This window comes from Cetorhinus maximus, chromosome 2 (assembly GCF_964194155.1).
Source record: "Cetorhinus maximus chromosome 2, sCetMax3.hap1.1, whole genome shotgun sequence".
Classification (NCBI taxonomy): domain Eukaryota; kingdom Metazoa; phylum Chordata; class Chondrichthyes; order Lamniformes; family Cetorhinidae; genus Cetorhinus; species Cetorhinus maximus.
The window spans coordinates 173627563-173645840 of record NC_135880.1 but is presented as its reverse complement, the minus strand read 5'-3'; positions in this window follow the sequence as shown (position 1 = coordinate 173645840).

Sequence of the window (18278 nt, the reverse complement as noted above, 5' to 3'; positions counted from 1 at the left end):
TTATCTTGACCTCGTGGCAGCCGCCTCACATGCAGGGTTACTCAGCAACTCAGTTACAACATGACCACAAATATTACGTGACAATGATTAGTTTAGCAACCCCAGCTACTCGAAACAAGCAGGAATGATGGTTTCTTAAGACTGTTAACATCACATGACAATGATTAGTCTAGTGATCCCATTTATTTGCAACAAACACGTTGGTGCCTATTCATTCATCAACTGCCACACTTGAAACAAAAAAAAACATGAACCATGGTCCACAAAGACGTGCCAATTTCGAAAGCTCATTAAATCACTAGCAATCTGCCATTTTTACTGCCCCCCCCCACCCCCCCCCACCCCACCCCTCTATCATAGGGCAGAAATTTTCACTCAGTGGGTGGGCGTCCGGCCGACCCGCTCGAGTGTGAAATGACACATGTTGATGACGGCCGAGCATGCCAACGTCACCCGTGGTCGCGCGATAGCTCAGTCGACGGGCACGCTGTCAGCTCCGGCACGTGCCTGCCGACAATGAAAAGGCCTGTTCAGGCCATTAAGTAATCAATTAACATAAATTTTTCGCTGCCTGTTCAACCTACCAGTTGGCGGGCAGGCCAAAAGACAAAGTGCCCTTTGCATTTTTTTGGAAACCTCATTCACGGGCGGGATGGGATTTTCAAAAGCAAATAAAAATAAGATAAAAAGTTTAATTTTTCATTAATAACATGTCCCCTCATGTGACTCTGTCATGTCTCTTCACGGAGCTGCCTCAGGGAAATTATGCAGTGCACACTCGCGCGCATGCGCGAAGGTCGCGCTTGGTCTACTCGCCCTCCCCACACAGGCAGCGTTCAGCGCTGATCGCGGGCAGCGGGCGGCTTCCTGACCATCCCCGCTGAGCCCACCCGCCAAGGGCAAAATTCTGCCCATGGAATCGTATCCAAAGAACACATTTCACAGAAACACATTGATACAATTATAAAACTCAATGGCATTACCATCACTGAATCCCCGACTATCAACATCCTGGGTGATACCATTGACCAGAAACTAAACTGGACTAGCCATATAAATACTGTGGCTACAAGAGCAGGTCAGAGGCTGGGAATCCTGTGACAAGTAACTCGCCTCCTGACTTCCCAAAGCTGGTCCACCATCTACAAGGCACAAGTCAGGAGTGTGATGGAATACTCTCCACTTGTCTGGATGAGTGCAGTTCCAACAACACTCAAGAATCTTGACACCATCCAGGACAAAGCAGCCCGCTTGATTGGCACCCTATCCACAAACATTCACTCTCTCCACCACCGACGCACAGTGGCAGCAGTGTGTACCATCTACAAGATGCACCGCAGGAACTCACCAAGGCTCCTTAGACAGCACCTTCCAAACCCATGACCACTGTCATCTAGAAGGACAAGGGCAGCAGATACATGGGAACACCACCACCTGGAAGTTTCCCTCCAAGTCACTCACCATCCTGACTTGGAAATATATCGCCGTTCCTTCACTGTCGCTGGATCTAAATCCTGGAACTCCCTCCCTAACAGCACTGTGGATGTACCTACACCATATGGACTGCAGCGGTTCAAGAAAGCAGCTCACCACCACCTTCCCAAGGGCAATTGGCACCTAGCCAGTGATGCCCACACCCCATAAACGAACAAAAATAAATAAATTAGGTAATAAAGGGTGGATAGTGAGCATTTTTGCTTACACCACCTGTTATGAATGCAATACAAGCAATTTTCTAGTTTAGTACAACTTACTTCTTTCCTAATGGATCAGACCTTTGTTGCTGGGGACCAGATTTTCCTGCAATTTCTCCCTTACATCTGGTTGGTATAGGTTGTGGTCCAGGTGGTAGAACCCTTGAGTTTTGTATCATGAAGGTTGCAGGTTCAAATCTTACTGCAGAGGTTTGAGTACATAACTGAGGTGGACACTTCAGAGTATTACTGAAGGAATGCTGCGCTGTTGGAGGTGTTGCCTTGCAGACCTGTTTGCCCTGTCAGATGGATGTAAGAATAGAAAGCAGCAAAGTTCTCTTGAGAGTCGTCACTAATATTTATTGCTCAACCAATATCATGAACGATGATGCAATTTTCTGGTCATGCTGTTTATGGGAATTTATTTTATGCCAATTGACCGTCGCGATGTCTATGTTGCACCATGTTTCAAAAGTGCTTCGTTAACTGTAAAGCGTTTGGTACATGAAAAGAGTGAGATAAAGGCTATTGTTTTCCTTTGACTTGATCTAGCCACTTTAATTCCCAAAATATTATACTGCTGGGTCACAATTTCCTCCAGCTTATGTTCAACATTGGCCAGAATTCTTCGCTTGTCGAGCGGGCATGCGCCCAAGCTGAATGCATGTAAAACGATGTGCGATGATGCCGGGCGAGTGTCCCGGCATCACCGCGCACTAGTGCGATATTTTGGTTGGCAGGCGCGTGTGGGAGTCGGCACCCCATCAGCCGACAATTAAAAGGCCTATTAAGGCTATTAAAGATCTAATTGAATTAAATTTTTCGCTCCGCATCCAATCATACGGTTGGCGGGTAGGTGAAAAGGCCAAGTGGCCTTTGGATTATTTAGCGTACAATCACGGTCCAGCCCTGATTGCGATCGACGGTCGGCTCCCTGACTGCTCCCGCTCGCCCCCACCGAACCCGCCCGACGAGGGCAAAATTCTGCCCATTGTGTTGGCATTGTTGATTGCTGCTCTGCCTTGGTAGGGCACATTTGAGGATCAAGTCTACCAACACTCCCACATCTCTTTTCAACCTTATTCTTGGCTATTTCCCTGGGTCGGGGGCTATTCTCCTTGCTTTGTGATTTCCCAAGGATCAAGATTAAACCCGCAGTGGCACTGAGGGAAGTACAGTGACACTGTAAGAGGACCCACTGAAATATGTGGGAACTGTGTCAAAGAGTCTTGGAGGTGGGGAGAACTGTATCATTGAAGGCCTCATCTGAGATCAAGATCATTAGTAGGCAAGTGTTAAGGGCGGAATGAAGGGAGAGAAGGCCTTTACAAAGCTCTCTCCTATTCTTGGGGCTATTGCAATTTCTCCCTAGGGCCTATCAGCCTACCTTAAATATGATGGCTTCCAAAACATAGCGCTAACTGAGGTGAACAACTGGAAAATCTGTCCCCGCTGACACTTGCATGCAACAAGTGCGGACAGCCTGGTCATTGTTAGTCCTGGTGAGGGTGTGGGATGGGAAATGCAGCTTACTCAGGAGATAGCTTCAGGTGACACTGTGTGAATTTTCCATTGTAAAATGTTGCTAACCCGCCTAATTTCTGAGGAAGACAGAAGTTAATCCAGCTCATAGAGTCCAAATTTCTGAAGCACTTCTGGCTCATGTTATTGAGCCTGTGTGCAATGAATGTTCCATAGGCCCCCATGCTCCAAAATAATGTAAGCCTGACATAGAACAGGGACTGAAAATCAGGGGGTTGCATTTATCACAATCTCCATCATCAAAGTAACAAACCAAGTGATGGATCAGAAGCTCCATTGACCTTGTCCTTTTCAAAGTCTTAACAGCTCTTTGAGGACCATCTGGTGATAATCACCACCATCAAAGCAAGGGAACCTAAAGGTGAAATTTTATACATGGGCAGTTTTAGTGAAAAAAAATCCCCATTTTTTGCCTTTGCTGACCTTTTCCATACAAGAATTGAACTATCTGCACAAGCCTTTGATGATTGAACTTTAAGTCATTCCTTCAAACTAAAAGAAAGGTTGCAGCTTTCTCTCAGCCCTCTTTGTCACATTCACAGCTCTTGCTTTCAATTCGCATGTGTGAACACGAACCTTCAACAGGCTGCAGTCATTTAGATGGATGCCACTACTTCAGAGTGAGAACAAATGATTAGTCCTTCTCCACACTGCACAGCTTCTGTACTGGCAATGCCTCAATTTTAAAATTCTCATCCCTGTGTTCAAATCCTTCCACACCCTATCCCTGTAACAACAACAATGTGTATTTGTATAGCCTTGTTACGATACCCGTGGGGAAATCCTAAACCAAAATAACCAAATTTACCGAACGGTACATAATATGAAAAAAATTAACAAGGTTTTACTTTTGTAACCTTTTACTTGAACATGAATCAGAATCAACACAAATTGAATGTAAATTATATGTAAATTAACAGGCGAATTACAGTCATATGAACTATATATTACACTGGGGAAAGCAGGTGCAACAGTAGGGCAGTAGAGCCTGCTTTGAGGTTTCTGACTAGTTCTTCTGGGAAGGTGAGGATTCATTGACATCTATAAGAATTTTAATCCTGAAAGTTGCCTGCGGACTTGTACACTTAGTGCTCAACCACACTGCAGCCTTTGTGCTTTGAGCAACATGGGGTTAGTGGTCTCCATGGACGACGTATCCTCCAGTGAGGAGGAGAGGAGGAGGTGGAGATTGAGAAGGATAGGGAGAAGGCTGGATTTTCAAGGGCAGGAGGCACTCGAGGCTCATTTAGGGCTACAGGGTCGGAGATGACTTTTTTTGGCTATCAGACAGCTTCCTCGATCCTTACACATTGGTCTGACCCGTACTGCACTGGCATATCCTCTCCATATGAGCATCTCACCTTTTTCCAGCCCCTCACATCTCATTTAAAATCCTTGTTTTCAACCGCCCACTCAAGTCTCTCACCAACGTTCTTACTGAGGTATCTTTACTGATTTCCCACGCCAGCCTTCTTCACTGAACAACTTCTCATCATCGGTCAATTTAAATTTAATCTCAATTTATCACGCGCTCTCTCTCTCTCTCTCTCTTCTGAGTTCACTGCCCTCCTGTCCTGCCTTAATCTATCCATCCTGGTAGACTCCCCAACCCATATTCATGGCCAACCCCTTGACCTTTGACATGTGGTCTCACTACTCCCATTGTGTCAATCAGAAATGTGGCCATCTCTAATCACTTCCTTGTGTCACTCTCCATCTACATCCCCTTTCCCTCTTCCCCCTCCCAATCCTACTCCTTTTGTGTCTGGCCTTGGAGAAAAACTCTTTCCCATTTCACTTAAAACTGCACTTATAAAATCCCATCTGTCCAGCTTTCTTCCTTTTATTCACCATGACATTTCTGCAGCTACGGATCTGCTCAATCATACTCTTGCCTCCACCTTCAATTTCCCATGTTAATTGTGTATCAGTTTGGTACTTAATTGTCTTTAGGTGATGACGTTAACTGGGGATTTACTTGCTCTCCACTAGGCTGAAAACGCCGGATCTTGTCTGATCTCGGAAGCTAAGCAGACTCAGGCCTGGTTAGTGTTTGGATGGGAGACAGCCTGGGAATACCAGGTGCAGTAAGCTATCACTGGACTTTGTCTCTGGGCAGGATGTCCGGCAAAGTCGATGAAGGTCTCGGTAAAGGTGGTGCTGAACGGCACCAGAAAGTCCTCCCAGATAATATCCAGGGAATCACTAAACCTGCCATTCACTGCATCGCTTGATGTGGAGACGTTAACACATCTCTGGTCTCATTTATGAAGAAACCCGTGAGGTTCTGAAGGTCTTCTTGGAAAATATCATCTGGGTCTCTGTCACCTGCACAGAACACACTAAACACAAGACTGTTACTGCCATGGATGTGGTCTATGTCCTGAGGCCAAGGGCAAACTCTCTCTAGGTTCGGTGGTTGAGAACTGTTAACAGAATATCTCAGTGGAAAGGCTCTTTAAGGTACCTCCTCATTAGTTTGGTGTTTAGTATCCCCGCCTGCCACGTGGGAGACCGAAGCTCAATTCCCCAGTATGTTGTTGTCCAACTCCTCAACTGTGAAGGGAGTATTAATCTAAATGAGAGCTAATCCTGAAAGATGTCTGGTCGTGGTAAAACTGGAGGGGAAGGGTGTGACAAGGCTAAGCCTTGCTCCTCCAGAGCTGGTCTCCAGTTATCTGTCAGCTTCTATGCAAAGTTCACTATGCCATGCATGCCAGAACTGAAGCCCCTGTCTACCTGGCTGCTGTTCTTGAGTGCTGAGATCCGAGCTGGCTGGCAACACAGCCCAGGACAACAAGAAGACCCGTGTTATCAGCCAACATTTGCAGCTCGCCATCTGTAATGATGAGGAGCTCAGCAAGCTGCTGGGAGGGGTCACTGTAGCCCAGAGTGGGGTCCTGCCCAACATCCAGGCTGTGCTGCTGCCCAAGCAGGGTTTATGCCTGAAGGGGCGAGATGAGAAAAAGATAAATAGGAGCGGACTGAAACTTTGCATTTGGAAGCGCATGTTTGAAATGTGCGCTTCTGAAAATAAATGTTTATAAGTGTGCAAGTCCAAGCTTCAGTTCTATCCTTCATGACCTGGCCATTTGAAGTATAACACTCTAGTTCCTGTGAAAACAATTTCTGTCTCTCTGTTTCTCTATCTCTCTCCCCTATCTCCTCTTATGTCCTCGCTGAGCTCATCTTGCCAATGAAACTTGCCTCCTTCTTCCTTTATCCTATTCTAATTAAACTGCTGATTGCTCAACTTCCCTTCCTGGCTTGCATGGCGCTGATATTGTTAAGGGTTCTCTATCCTCAGGCATTGTCTGTATGTGAGTTGTGGTTAGGTAGTAGCCAGACTAGCAGATCGCGCAGTAGAAAGCAGCTCAAAACATTTTGCTTGTTCTTCCTTTGCAGGCGACTGACAACATCGCCTACCCACAAGAACAGAAACAACAACTACTTGAGGGCAATAATTAATCATATCCCGCAGCTCCAAAAAGCCAATAGCGCTCATGGAATCACAGCCACCACCCTGCCCCTCCAGAAAGTATTGGGAATAGCGTGAAAATTCACAAAACAGTTCAGCAGAAGAACTAAGTTAACTTAACTTAGCTGTGCCATGCAGTAGGACATGGCAGACACATGGAATAGAGTTTCTGCTTTGGGCTTAATCAGCAATTCTGGCACAAATTGTGGTCAAAATGTTGGCTGTTTTGAAATGTGCATAATATCCTCCTACATTTCTGCGCAAACTTATTTGCATATCACCAGATCCGAAATCTGTCGTGGGCAAACATTTTAAAACACAGCTTTACTATCAAAATAAAATACTTTAAAAACGTTGCTTGATATGCTGGTAAAAGTTTGCTTAATGCAGCTGATAATAGGATAATCAAAAATTAAGCATTTTGAATCACAAATTTACTTCACCTCTGAGTAATCTGATTTTAAGTCACTGAAAATATCTTAAAAAAATATACAGAGGTATTTTCCAGTCAGATTTACGCTTGAGTGTAAAATGACGTGCAATGACATCGGGCGAGCGTTCCGATGTCATTGTGCATTGGAGTGATATTTCGCTTGGGGGGCGCGCGCGGGGATTGGCAGTGCACCCGCCGACAGCATATTTTCCTTAAAATCACCCGAAACTGGCAACCACAGGGGAAGATGAAGCATCGTGAGCAGGGCGGAACCCACAAATTTCTCAGTTGGGTCCTTCAACAGGCATTAGGCATCTAATTTATTTCTCTAAAGGGGACAAATTTGTGCATCCATCTAGGACACCAGAAGAAAAAGGGCCCCAAAAATTTAGCAGTAGAACCAATGCATTCTCACATAGAACGCAGGCCATTTCATAGCTAAATTGCTATGCGTTGTGCAACTTTCACATCCAACAAGCATCCCTCAAATGTGGATTTCAGAAAGCAGCTTGAGAAGGTGAATGGTTTGTTTTTAGCATGTACCAGTTGTGGAAATGGGTGGCAGTGTCTAAAAAAGCAAAACCATAAATAACTGCAGTCATCTGGAAGTACCAGAGAAACTCAAATACAGTGAGCCCATTAACATGGACCTTAGTCAAGAAACATTTGGCTTGTTTTAAGAAGTAATTTAAATGACATCTTCACAATTAGAATCCATTTTCATAGTTACAGCTTTGATATGAGGAAACTCTGATATCAGTGATCTTTGGTCGTGGCCAGATTATGGGCAGAATTTTTCCGTCGGCGAGCTGGGGGCGGGGCCTGCTCGCCGACGCGAAAATGACGCAGGATGATGTCAGGCGGAACCCCCGACGTCATCCCGCCCCATTTAAATATTCAGGAAGGCGGGGGCACAGCGAAATCAGCTGTCTGCCCGCCGACCTATCAATGGCAAATTGAGGCCATTGTCAGGGTAGTTAAACCAATTAATGGCCCTGCCCGTCCAACCTTAAGGTTGGTGGGCAGGCCAGGAGCCCCGGCGGGCTTCTGTAAAAACATGAGACCTCATCCACCGGAGGGATGAGGTTTCATGTCTGTTTTTAAAAAGTTTAATAAAGTTTCTGTGCTTTTTATTAACATGTCCCATCTCGTGTGACATCGTCCCATGAGAGGGACATGTTAATAATTTTTTTATTTTTCTATTTTTGAAGTTTACAAACCTTTCACCGATCTCCCTGAGACAGCACTTAGTCTCAGGGAGATGTGCGCTCTTTCGTGCACATGTGCGAAAGAGCGCACTCTGACAGTTGGGGAATCCCTCCCCCCCCGCACAGGAATCACATAGCACTTCCCGTCGGGCAACCCACTGGGTGGGCCTTAATTGGCCCGCCCACTTAAAATGGCGGCGGGGCCCGTTTTGGCGGCGGCGATCGACTGTCCGCCCGCCGCCGAGCCGGTGGGGCCCACCCGCCCATCAAGGGCAAAATTCTGCTCTATGTCTACGTTGGGGACCATGTCCTTCAGATGGCCTGCTGTCGCGTGATTTCCCAATTAATTAGCAGTCTGTTCTGAAAAATTAAATTGAAGTCTAGAGGTGTTGGAATGGCCTGGGCCTCCGAGACACTTCCACCCACCTTGCAGTCTCCAAGTTAATGTCAAGGCCCATCTTTCAAGCTGGGCTGTTGCTGAACAAACACATCTGGAAAAGACGATGGTTAGATTTATCAAAACAATAGTTTTAAAAAACAGACTCCCTGTCTCCCTGCTATGTGTGGTAAAAATGCCATCGCCAGCTGAGAGTGCAAATTAAGAGGCCAGAAGGAATGATTTATATTCAGCATTGTAGATGCCATCCCTGTTTCAGTGTTAATGAAGAGTGGCTCCCGGGGGAAAGTTCAATTCTAATAGCTTGCTTTACCTGAAGCTTAAATTATGTTTTATCGCAGTAGCTATGCAAGCACCTATCAAAACAGATTGCAACAAACTGTCAGATTTGTTCATGAAAGGCAAGAAATTGAAATCAAAATGATTGCAGGTATCGTTTAAAAATTCCTATTCAAACAGCATGCGCTGGGAAAAGCTGGCACGGGGCAGATACATTTTCCCATTCTGTGGCTGTCAATTTGTAAAGTAACATCGGTTACAGCAGATTTCTGTCCACTTAGACTGCCATCCAATTTTCCAGTTAAGTTTTGCACTAATTTGCGAAGCTACTACCAATTTACAGTCCATTAAATCGTAATTATCTGTGATAATTCTCCTTAGATGCCCACACAACATTTCTGGTGTTTATACTGTAAAGCACTCAGTTCATCATCTCCCCATTATGGGTCAAGTATCCTTCATTTGTCAATCTGAAAACCGAATACATCCAAAAACCACACTTTTTTGAACCTCATCGACCTTTAGCACAGGAATCTAGTCATTTGTCTGCACTGTTTACCTTGCTATTTTTGTCATGAGCATGGCAAAAAGCTTATTACAGGTATCCTGTATTTATTATTCAATGATACATCTTACTTTTCTGCCATTTTATTTACTTTAGACTAAAGCTAGCCCAGGCTTAGGCTATTGTAATGTAAGTTTATATGCGCTATCCGAAAACTGAAATTATCTGAAATCCAAAATGCAATCGGCCCTGAGGGTTTCGGATAAAGGATACTCAAGCTGTAATAGAAAATAGGTATGATGAGAAACTAGGGTGATTTCCATATGGATATCATGTGCAAGGCTGATATTTATTTCTCATCTTGATTTCTGTGCCCACAATCCTGAGACAACAGGCTTCCTTAACAAAAGTCTGCCTGTGCGTTTTCTGGAGGAAGGGGAGGAGGATTGATGTGGAATGATCAGGTTACAATGGAGGCGGACTACACCCACAGAATATTATCCTTCTTTCCTTATGTGCAGGCAGAACCAGAGAGACTCCAGGTCAGCAGACAACCAGAAGCAACTCTATGCCATCTGCTGCAAGGACATCCGCAGTGACCATTGGTTTGGCACTAACAGGGGGCAACAATTGTCAGCTAGGCTTTCAAGTCTTCTCCTGCTGTGTATGTCGCAGTTGTGTCCTTTGGATAAGGTCCCCCAGAGTGAGAGACAGGCCCATTCACTTTTCTACCACTTCATTATGCACCATTCCACTTCATCAAGCATCACGCAGCAGGTTAGAGTGTTGCTTCACTCCAACACTTTACTGCAGACTCCATTTTATGCCTCCACAATCATTGTCCACAGCCTCTTGATTTTGTCTGCCAATGTTTGGTACCCAAATAATTGAATTTATCTTGCAAAGGCTGAAATTAGCATTAAAAATGTTACATAGAATGGACCACGCAGAAACAGTTCGTTCATTCCACCTAAGCTGGTGTTTATACCTCACAGGAGCCTCTTCCCACCCATCCGCCCCCCTGACTTCATCTCATACAATCAACAATGCCTTCTATTCCTTTTGCTCTTGTGTTCTTTTCTGTATTCCCCTTAAATGAAACAATGCTACTTGTCTCAAGTACTCCATGTGGCCTCAAGTTCAGCATTCCAATCACTCACTAGGTAAAGGTCAGCCTTAAGTATATACCAGCTTCCTTTGCCAGTTAATTTACATCATCAATACCCAACCTCTTAACTTTATCCAGCCCAATTCTGGCAACTTTATCCATTGTCTTTTCTGGCAAGCCATCAGTGTTAGACCCAACAACAGGAACCAGAAACTCACATCCCCCACATAAATGAGCATGGAGAAGCTATTGCAGTCACACAAAGCTTTTTGTGGGAATAAGCTGGGAAGGACAAATTTAGCTACACATGATGTGAGTATGAAGTTTCATCTTCAATAAGGCAACATCCTTATAGATTAAATCCAGCAAAGTTATCACAAGTACAGAAATAAATTGAATTCATGCTTCAACATGACATCATTGAGTCTGGTTGCAGTAACTGGAGTCCGCCTATTGTGATGGTACTGAAACTGGTGGAAACAAAGACAGTGTGTGGTCTATCGAAAGGTGAATGCAGTGACAGAAGTAGATTCATTTCCTATACCACAGCTGGAAGATTGCATTGAGAAAGTAGGACAATCAAAGTTTATCACAAAGCTTGACTTGCTGAGAGGATATTGGCAAGTACCATTATTGGAGAGAGCAAAGGAGACATCGGCTTTTGTGAGGCCAGATGGACTATATCAGTTTAAAGTCATGCCATTTGGTATGAAAAATGCACCTGCAGCATTGCAAAGACTGACAAACAAAGTAATTGCAGGACTGAGCAATTGTGCTGTTTATATTGACAACTTGATAGTTTTCAATCAAATATTAGCGGAGCATTTACAACATCTGGAAGAATTATTTAGTTGATTACAAGAAACTAATTTGGTGATGAACTTGGCTAATAGTGAATTTGCAAAAGTGCAAGTTACATATCTAGGCCACACCATTGGACATGTAAGATTGGTAAGATGGCTTCGAGAGATGTGAAAGTCAAAGCTATCGTGGATTTCCCAGTGCCTACAACAAAATGAGAAGTTTTGAAATTTCTGGGCATGAGTGGGTTTTACTGAAAATTTGTACTAAATTTTAGCCAAGTGGTTGCTCCATTGACTGAACTATTAAAAATGAACAAGAAGTTTCAATGGACACAAGAGGGTCAGGAGGCATTTGATAGTTTGAAAACTGTATTGATTACGACACCAGTTTTGGCAGTACCTAATTATGCCAAGCAATTTAAGTTGGCCATTGACGCAAGCAACATAGGGATTGGGGGCATACTGTTGCAAGAAGATGAAACTGGAATTGAGAAACTGGTAAGGTAATTTTAATGGAAATTGAATGTACAACAGAGAAGATATTCAATGATCAAAAAAGAGGCTCTGGGTCTGGTGTTAGTGTTGCAAAATTTTGAGGCTTACGTTGCAAACAATTGTTTATACAGAAACAATTGTTTATACAGAACACAATCCTTTAAGTTTTCTGGACAAATTTCGAGACCAAATTGCAAGGCTATTCAGGTGGAATTTATAAATTCCAACCATTTAATCTACAGGTTATACATGTAGCTGGGTTGCATTGTCAAGAGTTTAAAGTTCAAAGGAAAATTGGACATTTAAAACCTGGACATTGGACTGGAATGACTTCTGTTGATGCCAAGGATTTGTATATATATTGTCATGTTAATGCATGTATCTGGTAATGTAAAAGCATGGGCATATAGATAAGTATAGGAGGTAGCGTAAGATGGGTTAAGAAAATGAAGCTGTCTTTTAAAATTATGACGTTCATTTTCCTGTAAGGAGGTTGTTGTCATGAAAGTATAATAATTCTCATATTATTGTGATTTATTGCAAAAGTAGTTAATAGTGAAGTTTGGATAGTTTCTATGTGTATGTGGGATTTAATTGAATTGGAGACAGCTGGTCTGGTGGCTTTGACTCATCAAAAGCAACTAGGTTTGAAATGCTAATTACCTAATCATGGCTGAAGATTTAGAATGTGAAGTGAGGAGAATTTACACTTTTAGATAAATCAGGGTAGTTTGAATTTCAAAGAGATGGTAGGATGTAACATTACACCTAACCAGAGAAGCTACACCAAACAGTGTGTTTATTTTTCCCAGAGGTTACTGATAATATTAGCACCATGAAAAGATTTATATTATGAGAGAAGTAAAGTTCCAAAGACATATGGGAACCATGGGATTTACATTAAAAGGGAGAAAAATGTATAAAGAAGAGGCTATGTGTCAGGGAAGGCATTGTAAGATCTAACACGTGTGAAAAGCCTCCAGTATTTGTGCATCAAACCTACTGCCTCCAGAAAACAGAGCTGGGAAAAGTTACTTTGAATTCTACTGTCCAGGGTATTGTGTTGACTTGCCTGGATCTGTTTAAATCTATTTGTTTTTACTGTTGCCTTATGGGGGTGTAACTGGAAACCAGATTAATTAAGGGTTTTAGGAGTTATTATAGTAGTAATTATAGACCTTTGTATGTGCTTGAAATCTTTTCTTTTGTTAATAAATGTTTAATTTAAAAATCTCTAAAGTCTTGGTGAACTTATTAGGACTGAATTCAGGGCACGCATCTCAAAATAAAATACAAATTGCAAAACTGTTGTGATAGAGGGATTGAGTTCCCCTCATTGATTTGATCCTCCTGGCACACATCATCTGCCGTGTCATAACACTAGCCAGATGATATTACAAATAGGCCACCATCGCCCCAGCTAATGGAGGTGAAAAGTGAAATGCCTTTCTCTGGACTCAAGCTAGTTCATGGGTCAGCACAACACTGCACACAAATGTGTATCACCTTGGCAGTCTCAATCACAATAGCTGCTCTGGCAATTGGAAGTGTTGCAGCAGAAATGCACTCTCATTATATTTTAAGCATAAATTTGGTCAGAATACAGGAAGTTTTTGTTACACACATTATTGGGCCATGAAAAGCCTAATCTGCGCGTGATTGACACTGATACTGGAAAAATAAAAGAGTGCATTCTCCAGCACTTGATGAGAATAGAAAACTAATCCAATCCAAATTAATCCAAATGACCCAGAAGTAACATCTTAGAATATTGAAGTAATACTTTATTTCAGTTTCATAGTGCTGGCAATAACTCTGATAATGAAATGTCAGGAGCAAGGTTTAATGCTGTGATCCGAAAACTTACAGACATAAAGTAAATTTACAGGTTTGTTGTTTTAAAGATAATTAGTGCAGATTATTTGCCTCAGTAATTCAGGATATTATGGGTGATCTATTCCATTTATACTGCCTTGCATGAAAGCTGAAGACACCATTATTCTAATGATGAAGAGAGTGTGCACAGTCTTTGAAGATAAATGTATTATTTATCAATCTAACTCACAGAACACAGTTTTTTGCTTAACATGCTATCAGGCAACTGCATATGGTGCAACATGAATGACAGTCAGTTACAAATAGTAACCCAAATATAAACCATTAGGGCAGTAACCGTGAGTTTGTTTCTCTGTTCTCTTCCTTTCAGCCTTGCAATGGCTCTTGAGTAAGTCATTCAGGAGGCAATTCTTCATGCAACCATATCCTAGCTTTGACAAAAAATAGAAATCAGTAGTAGGCCGTAAGCTACTTTTCCCCAAAGCTATCCAAGGCCTGCCAGGTCTAATTGTAGTGTTCCTACCAGTGTTCCTGCCAAGACCAGCTAACTCTGTACAGATCAGAGATCTAACCTGGAACCTGCTACATTTGCAATGTACTAAACACATAGTGAGTCACTGGGGCAAATCCAGATTTTAATTTCTGTCAATGTGCAGTACGATGTGACTTGCATGTTGGGCTGGATGAAGTTAAGAGGTTGGATGAAACTTCATACTCACATCATGTGTAGCTAAATTTGTCCTCCCCAGCTTATTCCCACAAAAAGCTTTGTGTGACTGCAATAGCTTCTCCATGCTCATTTATGTGGGGGATGTGAGTTTCTGGTTCCTGTTGTTGGGTCTAACACTGATGGCTTGCCAGAAAAGACAATGGATAAAGTTGCCAGAATTGGGCTGGATAAAGTTAAGAGGTTGGGTATTGATGATGTAAATTAACTGGCAAAGGAAGCTGGTATATACTTAAGGCTGACCTTTACCTAGTGAGTGATTGGAATGCTGAACTTGAGGCCACATGGAGTACTTGAGACAAGTAGCATTGTTTCATTTAAGGGGAATACAGAAAAGAACACAAGAGCAAAAGGAATAGAAGGCATTGTTGATAGTGTGAGATGAAGTCAGGGGGGCAGATGGGTGGGAAGAGGCTGCATGAATGTTAGTGGAATGGGAGCCCAACATACAAGTCATATATGACTGTGGCAAAGGTAAGCTATCCCTCCTCATCCTTTGTGACCTGTTTGCAGCCTTTGTCATTGTTAGCCACACCATCTTCCTCCATCACCTCTTCAGTGTGGTCCAGCTGGGTGGGACTGCTCTCACATGGTTCCATTCTTATCTATTTAATTGTATCTCTTTCATTGGTTTCTCTTCCTGCTCATGCACTGTTACCTCTGGTATCCCCCAAGGATTTGTCCTTGGCTCCCTCCTATTTCTCATCTACATGTACCCCTTGATGACATCACTCAAAAGGATAGCGTTAGATGACACCCAGCTCTACCTCACCACCAGCTCTCTCAATTCGTCCACAGTTGCTATATTTTCAGACTGTTTATCAAACATCCATTAATGACCACATATCCATGCCATCACCAAGACTGCCTATTTCCAATCTGTAACATCACCTCCCTTGGCTCCGCCTCAGATCACTGCTGCTGAAACACTCAGCCATGCCTTTGTTATCTACAGACTTGACTATTCCAATGCACTCTTGGCTGGTCTCCCACATTCTACCCTCTGCAAACTGGAGGCCATTCAAAACTCTGCTGCCCTCATCCTTACTTGCATCAAGCCCTGTTCACCTATCACCCCTGTGCTCGGTGACCTACAGTGGCTGCTGGTCAAGCATCATCTTGATTTTAAAATTTGCATCCTTGCTTTCAAATCCCCCCATGGCCTCGCCCCTCCCTATCTCTCTAATCACCTCCAACCCCTGACCCCTCTGAGATATCTGTGCTAATCTAGTTCTCGCCTCTTGAGCAGTGCTGACTTTAATTGCTCCACCAATGGTGGCCATACCTTCAGCTGCTTAGGCCCTAGATCTGAAATTCCCTTCCAAACTTCTTTGATTCTCTACCTCTCTCTCTCCTTTTAAGGTGCCCCTTGAAACGTACCTCCTTGGCCAAACTTTTGTCCTGGATGTTGTCAAGCTTCTCAAGTGTTGTGGGAGCTGCACTCATCCAGGCAAGTGGAAAGTATTCCATCACACTCCTGACTTGTGCCTTGTAAATGGTGGACAGGCTTTGAGGAGTCAGGAGGTGAGTTACTCACTACAGAATTCCTAGCCTCTGACCTATTCTTATAGCCACAGTTCTTATATGGCTAGCACAGTTCAATTTCTGGTCAATGGAAACCCCCAGGATGTTGATAGTGAGGGATTCAGCGTTGGTAATGCCATTGAATGTCAAGGGGTGATGGTTAGATTCCCGCCTTGTTGGAGATGGTTGTTTCCTGACTTTTGTATGGTGCAAGTGTTACTTGCTACTTGTCAGCCCAAGCCTAGATATTGTCCAGGTCTTACTGCATATAGACATAAACTGCAACAGTTTCTGAGGAGTTGCAAATGGTGCTGAACTTTATGCATTCATCAGCGAACATCCCCACTTCTGACCTTATGATGGAAGGAAAGTCATTGATGAAGCAGCTGAAAATGGTTGGGCCTGGACACTACCCTGAGGAATTCCTGCAGTGATGTCCTGGAGCTGAGATGACTGACCTCCAATAACCACAACCATCTTCCTTTGTGCTCGTTATGACTCCAACTAGCAGAGATTTTCCCCCCGATTCCCATTCACTCCAGTTTTGCTAGGGCTTCTTGATGCCACAGTCAGTCAAATCCTGCCTTGATGTCAAGGGCAGTCGCTCTCACCTCACCTCTTCAGGATTTTCTTTGGTCTTGCTGCTCTACTTAGACATGGCTAGCTGGTCAAATGTCCATAACTGTCCTAGATGCAATATTCTCATATCTAATAAGTTCTGTTCCAATTCAGTGTGTTTCATATATTATTGAAGATACTAAGTTCTCTGTTGCAATGCTCTAGTGACCTCCTATGATCTTTTTCATTTTGACCAGAATCTTCGGATGCAGGAGAATTGCAGGAGGCTGATGGTCTTTCTTAAAAGTGTGGATTAATCTAAACGGGTAAGAATATGGCTCAAAGCTGGCTAGATTAGATCTCCTCATAGTGGTTATTTTTAAAAAAATTTCAGGCATCATCTGAATTAAGATAGGAAGGAGATTGTCACTTGAAAACCCAGTTAGAAATATTCACATTTATATGGTGCCCTTCATAATCTCAAGATGCCCCAAGGTGCTTTGCAGCCAATTAAATGCAACTGAAGAGTTAACACCGTTGTACAATAAGTGGTAGCCAATTTCCACACACAATCTCCCACAAACAGGAATGTGATAATTGCCAATGATCTGTTTTAGTGATATCTGAGGGGTAAATATTGGCCAGGACACTGGGGATAACTTCCCTGTCCTTCATCTAAATAGTCCCAGAGGATCTAAACAGCATCTAGGCTTGGTGTCACGTCCGAAAGGCAGCACCTCTGACAGAGCAGCACTCCTTCAGAACTGCACCAGAGAGTCAGCCTAGATTTTGATGTTCAAGTCTCTGGAGTGGGACTTAAACTCAGATCCTTCTGACTTGGAGGTGCGAGTGCTACCCAGTGAACCACTGCTGTCACCGGAGGTAAACAATGGCACTTTGCCTGAGAGGAACTTTTATCACATATTGTTGGAGGATGGGCTTATATTATGACTATGGAAGCAGCTGCAGAAAGGAATTTGGTAACTTGTGAAGGAACAAATTGGGGCTTTGGGCACAAAACATGGAAGTGGAGTAAGAAATGTGAACCTTAAAACTTTAAACTAAATAAAAAAAGGAAGAAATTCAAGTTTAGCAGGCAGGGGTAACAGGAGGCAGTGAACTTACCACTTGTTATTTAACCTGTGAGTTGCTGTTGCCTATTTTTCCCTCTACTAGTCCCAAGGTTTGTGGGATCTTGCTGGGTATAGGTTCATTACAATGTTTGCAACAGCAACTACACCCCAGCCGTGTTTCATTTGCTCTGAAGTGCTTCAGGATGTTCTGAGGGAACAAAATTACTGCATGAACAAAATATCTTTCCTTATTATGCACAGGTCAGTGAGGCCTATTATCTGAGTCCTGTCCATCTAACTGTCCTAAGCTGCAGCTCCTTTTCTTATGACTTCAGGTAACCTGGATTGGTAGAAGTCTATACATTGTATGGTGTGGTAGCCTGGACTAGCGAGCTAGAAGGGTGAGATCAAATGCTGCCATGCTAGTTGTGAACATGTGGGCTGGCGTTCCATAAAACTACGCTATAAACCTAACTTATTCACTGTGTCCTTCAGAGAAGGGAATCAGCTACCCTCTCCCTGATCTGGTTGACATGATTCCAGTCCCACGTGGTGTGCTGATTCCTAATACTGTCAGGTCAATAAAGTCAGCCTTGCAAGAGTCAATAAACAAAGCTG